Raw genomic sequence first — 10,000 nt, 5'->3', positions numbered from 1 at the left:
GTACGTAGGTACTTTCGGGATACCTTACGTGAATACCAAATACACCGGAACACGTTGACGTAGTGCTGGTTTTTGTCTTTCTTTTCCATCAAGCATGACGCACAGTGGCAATGTAATGTAATGCAAAGATCGGCACGATGATGACTTTCTTGGAAAAAAAATGTTGTTGAAGTGATTTATTGCACTGGGAGTCGTTAACATTTGATTCATCCAACACTCTGCTTCGATTGATCGAGTGATGTAAATTAACATTTCCTTCAACAACGGAGGCGTTGTCAGCTGGTAACACAAACTCAAGAGACAGATTCCATCGGATAACAATAGGCATTATTGCTCTCCATTCCGTCTGCTTTATTTTAAACAATTCTTCATCATGACGAATGCACCTTCAAGTCTTCACTAGGAAAATCCGAACAAAGCGAAACCGCACGTTACTAAACCCGAATGGGGTACGGTTTTGTAAAGGCAAAAATTAATTATGTTACAACCGGTCCCATCCTGTGCCAACAAGCCACCCCCCCTACGGCCCCCAATCGCCCGCAGGGATTGTCCCGCCCCCGGCGTCCGGATCCGACAAATGGTTGCGAGATTTCCCACTTGCACAACACGGTTTGCGGCATTTGGTGGGATAAAAGCGTACAAAAAGGTTGAAACCAAATGCTTGTCACTCGAGGGATTCAAAATTTCAGCACCTTCGGGCTGGCTTCACACACCGGGTGACCTTTCTTGCGATGTGCGGTACGAACCGTTTTGGGTGACAAGCGTGCGCCGGTTTGTAGCCGTATTTGGAAGCACAAATTAATTGCAATTTTTAGCTATCAACAGTACTGAAATTGTAAAAAAAAAAACAACGAAAACATGAAGCAGTTTGATGTTGGTTAATTAAGCTATCCGATTATGGTGACATTTTCGGCGAATTACCGGCATCCTGTTTCCGGGGAAGTGAGACCGAGAAATTACTTCTCTGATATAATTCGAATCAACCAGAACAGAAACGGAAGTGTTTACATATTATATTTTTGTTCAAAAATGTTTTAATTAATTTAACGTAAATATTTAATCATTATGTTTTTCAGCATCAGTTCTGGCCTTTGATAGCAGATTAGTTCAAAAGTAAGGAACAGTTTGCCATGCAAATTGCCCATTAAGTCGCTTTTGTCGTTTGATTTGTATGACCTTGCGTGTTTTGTTGTGCGAATAGCATACTTTGCGGGGTTATAACCACAGCATATGTAACTATCTTGACACCTTAGTTTGCGATAATCCCATCGCTTCATTCCCTGTGGATAACGATCGGAAGTTTGTGGACTAAGTGCAGTTGGTATGGCGTATAGCACTAATAAGTGAATAGAGATGAGAAGCTCTAGTTTGTTGCATTAATCTTGTAATGAGACGTTCAACTATTACATAATCATTTAAGATAAGAACCAGCAGGTCAATGATACCCATCATAAGTTCATTCCAAGAGCCGAATTACTTTATAGACGAGAGTGTTCGAAAGCTTTAAATGATCCTAAAATCATATTGGACAGGAAACTACCAAGAATATGTTATAGTCATAGACCGCCCGACATAAATAAGCCTTGGTGATATTCCACCCATTATATCTGTTATGCCGCTTGGCTATCAGCACGAACTTTAAAGGTGCCCTAGTAGAAGCAAAAATTGGTAGTATGGAAGCGAGATTGACAAGAAAAGAAATTTTAAAGTTTCTCTTCCTCCCTCTCTCTCTCTCTCTCCATGTACACATTTTCAAGCTGATTCATAAAACATTTTCTTTGCATTCAATACATTGGGGTACATTGGTGAAGTAGACTTTAATTTGAAAATATTCCAGGACTTCATCCTTTCTCGAACAGCTCAGAACAGTTTGGTAAACAACCATCCTGTTTTCCTCGTCATTGAAACGTGATTGCCTTCATACAGAACGCGAAAAAAAAAAACAACAAAACCGCCACACTTTCCATGGTGCTGCCACGGATTGCACCGGCGTAAAGTCCATCGACTTTGAGCATCTATCAACAGGCGCTGTAAAATCTCCCCCCACCCTGGGGTGCATTAAACGTCGGCCCACGCGGTTAAAGGAAAGATTGAGTGCGCGCCGGACGAAAGTGCAGGCCAAGGCCAATCGAGTGCGGGTAACTATGGACACGTTGTTTACGAGCAGCGATGAGCGTCGGTCGCTGCAATTATTGCAACATGTCGGAACCGTTTGTGCCTGTCGGGTCGGACGTGATCGAGCTGCACATCGGCATCCGTGTGTGTTTGTGCATATTTGTTTACGTGTTGTTCGATTTCGAACGATTTCCCCAAAAGTGATCCTGGAGTGTGCGTTTGTGTGTTGTGTGCGGCGGCGGGTGTTTGAGCAAATGATGAGTGGCACTAGGAACTCGACGGTAGTGAAGGATTCTTGTTTTTGCCACCCAAGTATGGATGCCCCAGTGGGGTGGAAAGGCCAACGATGGTCCGGTCGGGTGGAACGTTTATTTACTGTGTAGATTTATTACAAACGTCCCAGCGAGACTGATCGCAATCGTTGAATGTGTCACGGCAATTAACCGGCACAGAGCTGCAATGATTGAAACGCTCCATCAGTCATAATCATATCCTGCCTGGGACGACCTCATTCAATCAAACACTGGTTGCTCCTCTCGGCACGCGCTATCGTGCTCTTGGTTCGATTGCAGTTTCACGTCCAGTTTGACGTGGTGGGTTAAAATTTGCAACATTTCCAAACCACTTCAAGCTTAATGGGGAGCATTAATTTTACAACGCTCACCTCGGCCCACAATGCATTGACGCAGCTATCGGAACTGTGACGCATCCATCTACGCTGGTTAACTTTGAATAGAGTGCACTGTACGGAGCTAAGATACCTACGCAAACGCATAAAGGGCGAATCATAAAGCTATTGTCAACAAGGCGAAGACATATATAACGCATTGGGAAATAAAACTAAAAGCCCTCATCATGCAATATGAAGATATGGAATTAATTTTCCAGCATGGACAAGTTAATAATAAACAATGCAATAAACATATTTCAAGTACATCATTACTCTCAACTGCAACAATGTATCGTTGTAAGGTCATATAAAATATTACAAAGTGAATCCAATCCAACCTATTTATATTTTATGAATCACCAAATAAATATGATTTGAAATAATAGTTGTAGGATTGTGAAAAAGTTGAATTCAATCAAAATGTTAATATCGTAAGTTAAGAGACAATATGTTACCCTCTTGGGCAGATATATATTTTAGATACAAAAAGAATAAAAAAACAAAAGATACACGTGTTCCCTAATTAATACACAAAAAACACACACTTTGAAGCCCAAACATTCTTAATGGACCTCATTTAGAGTCAAGTAATCGTTCTAGTACAAAGAAAAATGGTTGTTGACTCGTATATTTTTTTGTGAACAAACAAGAGCATAAATTATGCTATATTTAGTTCAGATAAAACAACAAAAAAAAACAAAAAAACCATCCCCCATTTTGTCAAGTTGCTTGACCTAAACAAACACCAACGGACACACCCAATTTCATAACATCTTTCGCAGAGTGTGTTTCACGGCGGCCGATATCAACTTGAATCCATAATTGGCGCCATCGTAGCGTCGCACCAGAATGGTCAATATTTACTAGAGGGTTGGGTCACGAGGGAGGAATTTGGTGGGTGAACCATCGACGTCAAGATATGCCAGGTGATGCTAATTTTAACAAAACTATGAGCTGGATATTTATGGTAATTTATTCACGTTTTTTTTTGCAATGACAGATATCCAAGACAAGAAAAAGGTTAAAAAATAATACTAATCAAAGTTGTTGGTAAACTTTTGATGGAACCGTCTCCCATGTTTGTCAAAACTTTCTCCCGATTTCTGCATATCATGCTGCTTTTGCATATATCAAACACGATAGTGGCTAAACTACTGACACCTGCAGAGATTCCGTTTTACCCAGCTTCCGTTTGCGTTTTTATTTTACCCTGCGAAACTTCCTTCGCCCAAAGTAAATGGCGCCTGTCAGCCGGTAGGAAAAGGGATACACAAGTCACAAGACAACTTTGCCCTACTGCGCTATCATGGCAAGACGCTTCATTGGGTACGAAGTGGGTAAACTCTTACTTTCGCGGGCATGCAAGTTAACCTGCACTTTTCCCGTCCTTTATTTATGTCAACGAGAAAACATAGGAAGTTGTTACGGGAGAAATAGACCGTACGGTGAGGCTGCAGGTCTGTTCGAGAGCCGGTTCCCGGTGACATAATTGAGCATCCCTTCGAAAGGCATCCCTATTAGGTACACACCGTTTGTTTTGTGCAGTGTGCGAGGGATCATCTCGCTAAACTAAGCGTGAAAATCGATAGTAAAGATGGGATACCTTCAACGATGTTCGATGGGGGCTCTAAAACTTCCGACAAGTGGAAACATCCTGTTGTGGCACGGCATGTCACTAGTACCGGTGAAGAACTTTCGCGAAAACGTTGACTCCAAGTTCGAATGCTCGGAATGCACACTTTTCAGCTTATCGCCATTACCTCTCGACGACTTCAAGTCCATCGAGAAATGTTTCATAAAATTTCTCCACGAATGTGCGTCATTTGTGACGCTATGTCGCGGGCATGGTTGACTTTTCATCGCCTCTCTGACGGTTGTTCCCCTCCCCACGCCTGACGACTTTTAACCTTCCACCTACTCGCCCTCGATCTCGATAGCAAAAACGATGATAAATGAGCTCGCGTGGGTCAACGTCGTTCCACTGTTGCCTTACACCAGTCTACCATTAAACGGTGGGAAAATTGGCTCATTCACCCTTGCAGGAGTTCAACACGAAAAAGGAAAAGGGGGAAAAAACACACACACACACCGCGAGGAAATGAGCCGCGCGATACGTTTTGGGCGTGACATTTACGAGACGTTTTGATTAATTTGCGAAATTAGGAAGCCGTTTTATCGGCAAAGCGGAAGACAATCAGGCATCTGACAGCAACAACACCCGAAAAACGAAATAAAAAATAGATGAATGAATCATGAAGTGATGTTCCATGTCACACGATCAATTTACGATCGGTTCGTTTTATGTTTATGTTTGTTCGCATTCGCCGCAAACAGCGAAGGTATCCCATAAAGTCCCATAACGAGCCCTAATGATGGGTCCGTTTATGGAGCTTTTATTAGCTTAATGACGCGCTAAGCACGAGGTGACGTTCGGCGATGGGATTCGAAACATTTGTTGCTTTCTTTTTGGGTGGTATTAGGCAAAGCGTATGTATGTGAGGGAAGCTTCATCTGAACAGCACGTCAAACAAAGCGCAGCATACGCGTGCCTTGATAGCTTTATCACACCAACAATATTCCAACGCCTCATGCACCCCACGCGTTCTCCACCGTTTTGAGAGCATTTGCAAACAGGCCTGTTTGTGTTCCCTCCCGGCAGGGACCGCACGTGAGCTGACTTGTGTCGAAAATCCAATCAAAATATCTACCAAAATACCCCTCCCTACCCTGCTTCATTGTTTCGCCATATTTGATCACTATCAGTGTGTGCGTGTGTGGGCGATTTTTTTTTCAATCCGCTTACCTCGCGAACTGATGAAACTGATGCTGCGTTCGATAGATAGCGATCTGTTTGTATCCGGAGACGACGAGCCAGCATGCATCGAGCGGGTTACGTGATTTTGGGAACACACCGGGATAGTATGAAGCACCGATGCGAGAAAAAAATGGTGCGGATCGTTGTTTGGAGAACGTGTTTAAGCGCATTTTATAAGCGGAAAGATGACACCGATACGATGCGGTACCGCCAATGTTTCGCATGGTTTTTCGTTATTGATGTGTAAAGTGGATCGTTATGATGTTAGGTTTAAACTGACGGAAAATATTTGCTAACTATTGAATGGCCTGTTTTTGGTCCCCTGCTTGTATATATAAGAAGCTCTACATGATGAACTGATACCCGTTTCCAATAGTTTCGGTGGCATCTGAGGAGGCCGCCCGTTCGGTTCAGCATTACACACCGCTCGTTAATGTTGTTATTTTGCTTCCTGCTATCTTCCACACCGCGATCCCAGTTCAGCACACAATCATCCCGTAATCGAAACCTGACAGCGCTCCATATCAACATTGCCATCGCAGCACAGTTTACAGTTTGTAGCACAACACCATCGCCGTACGATCGGCATGATACTGTCCACAGTTGCGCATTGTTGTACATGTTTAGTTAATCTTATCGAAAACTTTCGCAAAATGTGCTATATGCGTCCAGCAGTATGATGAGATGATTACGCTCCACTATTTCTTACTTTTTATTCGTTTTTGTAACGCTTCCAACATCATCGCGCGTTGGCAGCGATTCAAACTGCAAAGCAAATGGTCCGTACGCAACCGTTCGCACCGCACGTACGCAGCCACCCCAAAGTAAACAAACCGAAATCAACCTCTTCCGCCAGCAGCACCATTATCGTTACACAACGCGTGCCGTTGCTGATCAGCTGGCGGGATCACCGAGTCGCGATGTCAAGTAACGTAACGCCCACGCGAAATTAGCATCGAAGATCATCACAACCGCGATAGAAAAACACAACGACTGATGCACAAACCACACAAACGTGTCGCAGTTTTGTGTATTTCTTTTTGTTTTGCACTCGACACAAGATGTATCTGGAAAGTGAAGCCGATTTGCGGTCCGGATCAAGATCAAGGACGCCGCGCCGAGCGTTGTTCGTGGCGGTTTCGACACAGCACGCGCCACACGCGCACTCCAGCTGTCACTGACATCGATGGTAGATGTACGGAAGGCTGTAAGGCCTCCCGTTTGCCCAGTGGTACCGGCGGGCTGATAACACACAGATCGGCTCTCGTTCCGCTCTCGATTGCGCTTGCAGGTTATGCTCACCGCCCATCCCAACACGGGACGGATGACTCTCAAGGCTAATAATCGTCATCAGCGCTTCTCACGGTGTGAAACGATCTGTGCCACACAGCAGCTGCTGGTCGAGAAAAGAGAGAAAAGTTTGATGCAGATAAGAAGCATCATTGGGGGTTTGGGATAGCGAACCAGGGGGCTGGGTGGGTTGTGGGAGAGGAGGGCGGACCAACAGGGATCTGGGCGGGAAGGTATGAATTACTATCATAATGTTTCATCTATCTACCGAACGATGATACCACATTCAGCTGATAACAATCGACAGTGTGGGTGGCTGCTGATGCTTCGTGCTGGGCAAGATCAACATTTAACACCCACCCGTCCCGGTGCAGGAGTGTGCGCTGGGTATAAAATGAATTCAATCATTGACCATTTTGTGTGGTGCGTGTGACGGTTTCGATTTTGCGCAGCGTTGGTTAAGAAATTTTCAAATGGTGTATCTATTGCTTCCATCAACCGTTAACGACAATGGCGCCCGGGCTTTCGTGCGTCTGTGCTCGCCTGCGAACCTGATGGTGCTGATGGTTATGATCTTACCGGCATGATGGTTGATATTATCTGTGGGAGTTCCAACCAACCCCCAGAAGAAATGAGTGGTATATAACAAAAGGTATGGTCAGTGTTTCTCCAGTAAAATAAGGAAACTTCACCAATTGCTCGGATTAATATGTGACAAATGGGGAATAACTTAATGGTTGTGCAATTATTCATTTTGTGCAATTTTTATCATTTCAAGTTTCTAGTTATGTGTTAAACACACCTAGTATATGTGGTCAAACGTTGTCTAAGAACAAGCCAACTTCAAGCCTTGCTTCGAGCACCATAATTTTCTGTTGGTGGGACATCACATTTATCTATCACTTCTACTTCTTCTGCTGTTATAAAACACTAAAGAATGTATGTTAAAAACATGAAAAAAATATACGTATCTACTAATAGTACAAGTATCATAATAAAACTAATATAGTGTTAGTTTAGTCTTTCAAACATTAAAATATGTTCTATGTAGTACATGTAATAAATATATTTTCCTTCTACTGCTTTAACTCTTCAAATTAATCTCATTTTTACCGACACAACAACCTAAAGAGGTCTAGGTCTGCCATTCCTGGATTTCTTTGACTTAACCTTCCGTAACTGGATGGTCAGTCCTGCGTACAGGGGATTGGTCCGGATGGGATTTTGTACCGGTCCTGTCATTTGAAGATCAGCGCTGCTACCAAGCAGTCCCTCTTTAATTTCAGAATGTGTTTAATTAAACTTTATTTCCATTGACCTGAGCTAGACACTCAGTTCTACCGTGCGATTCATTGTTCTGGATTGAATTTTGTACGAATTTCAGCCCAGCTAGCATCAGATCAGTGGGACCCACATTCGACCATAATATTTCCATTCCCCACAAATAATTCTAAAGAAAAGTGAAGAAACACTGACCCTGAGTATCCCCCGTCAGCTTTGACGACGATACTGAACTAAATGAAATATATGTGATGATAGACCTACCGATAGACTCCTTGGCATAATAAAACATCAGCTTATTTTTAAAACTCCTCGCTCGCTCCCATCGTCCCTCCGCATCAACCAACATTCGCTACCGTCCCGAAAAGCACACACTTACCAGTGCTGAAGTCCCTGCCATGGTGAGCTAGACTTTATGGTTCGACCACTTCAGAGGCTTCACCGGCTTGTCCAATGACGATGCGTGGGTAATGTGGTTCTCCGCCATGCACTACAACCCAACTACGGGATGGGTTTTCCATCGCCCGGTATCGACTTGCCTGCCCCGAATACCCAGCGCACTCTACTGCCGCTGGAAATACGCTTTAAACGCACTCACTTTACATGGGAACGGAAATGAGACTCGGTTGATTCGGTCGGTTTCAACGGACGCAACAAACGGGTTTGGGCCATCATTTTTGCCGACGTACTGACGATCGGGCAACCGGATCGGGTTGCGCGGTGTTAATGGCATCCCGTCGGGGCGATACTGTGGCCGAAAACGCAAGGTTAGAGAGCATATTGAGGGGGGGTTAAATTGTTTTTCCACTGCTAATAGATTTATGCTGGCTGTGCAACGGGTGAACGAGCTTTGGTGAACTTGCCGAAAAGATAATGATTCCGATGTTTTTGCAACTGTTGAACTTTGCTGGGGTAAAATATTGACTTGTGTTTTTTTGTCTTGCTGCTTAAAAATACAATTTTATCGGAACAATAATTTTAGTTGTTCTGTACGCTAGGAATAATTTAATTATGCAAAAGCAAACGAGTCAAACATTCGAGCAAAATCGTTCGTTATTTTATGCAAAAAATGGAAAATATTTCCTAGAAGTGAGTTAAATTTTGGGTTCTTTTTGTGCTTCGGTACACAGACTTCAAGTAGAATTCACTTCAAAAGCTGAGCATCTTAAATTTATTTTTTGGAGAAAGTCTCAACAAAAATCACTCCGCTCACTACAGATGTACATTGCAATATGCCAACACATGCCACAATTCCGCATCAAAATAAAACATGAAAAGAACCACAGCCATTCCATCAACACATATCCATCCTTTACCGTGTACACTCCACGCTTTCCGGCTTTATAAATATTGGAAAACGCTTACATAAAGGTAAAATCTTCTCATGGGCCTTCTTTGCGACGCGTCACCTGTTATGAAACCCCCCCGGGCGAGTTCGTTACCGTTACCAGCAAAACCGAACGTCTTCTAGCGGTGGCTGCGCGAAAAGACGCAGGCACAGTGCTGCTTCCAGCCCAGTTTCATTAAAATTTCACCACGCCATAAAAGAAGCGTAACGCGAGGCAATGTAAACCTTGGGCGCATCCAACGTTCCTCGGCCCGAAGACAGGAAATTCGCTGCTTTAAGAGTGAGTACGACCCCTTTCGACTGTTCACTTCCTGCCACTTTGCACGAGACTTTGCTGGGCGAAAGCTTTGCCGTAGGTGCAAAAACCAAAGGATCAAAGGATCGTTGATATGCTTGCAAAAATTGACTAATGAAAATCACAACCCCAGAGGCTAATTAACCTCGCCCGAGGATTTTGGAGCACGGTGCAGCGTAGCGGGAG

Source organism: Anopheles marshallii, chromosome 3, assembly GCF_943734725.1.
Source record: "Anopheles marshallii chromosome 3, idAnoMarsDA_429_01, whole genome shotgun sequence".
Lineage (NCBI taxonomy): Eukaryota > Metazoa > Arthropoda > Insecta > Diptera > Culicidae > Anopheles > Anopheles marshallii.
The sequence above is the reverse complement of the archived record's forward strand: the minus strand, read 5'-3'. Positions refer to the sequence as shown.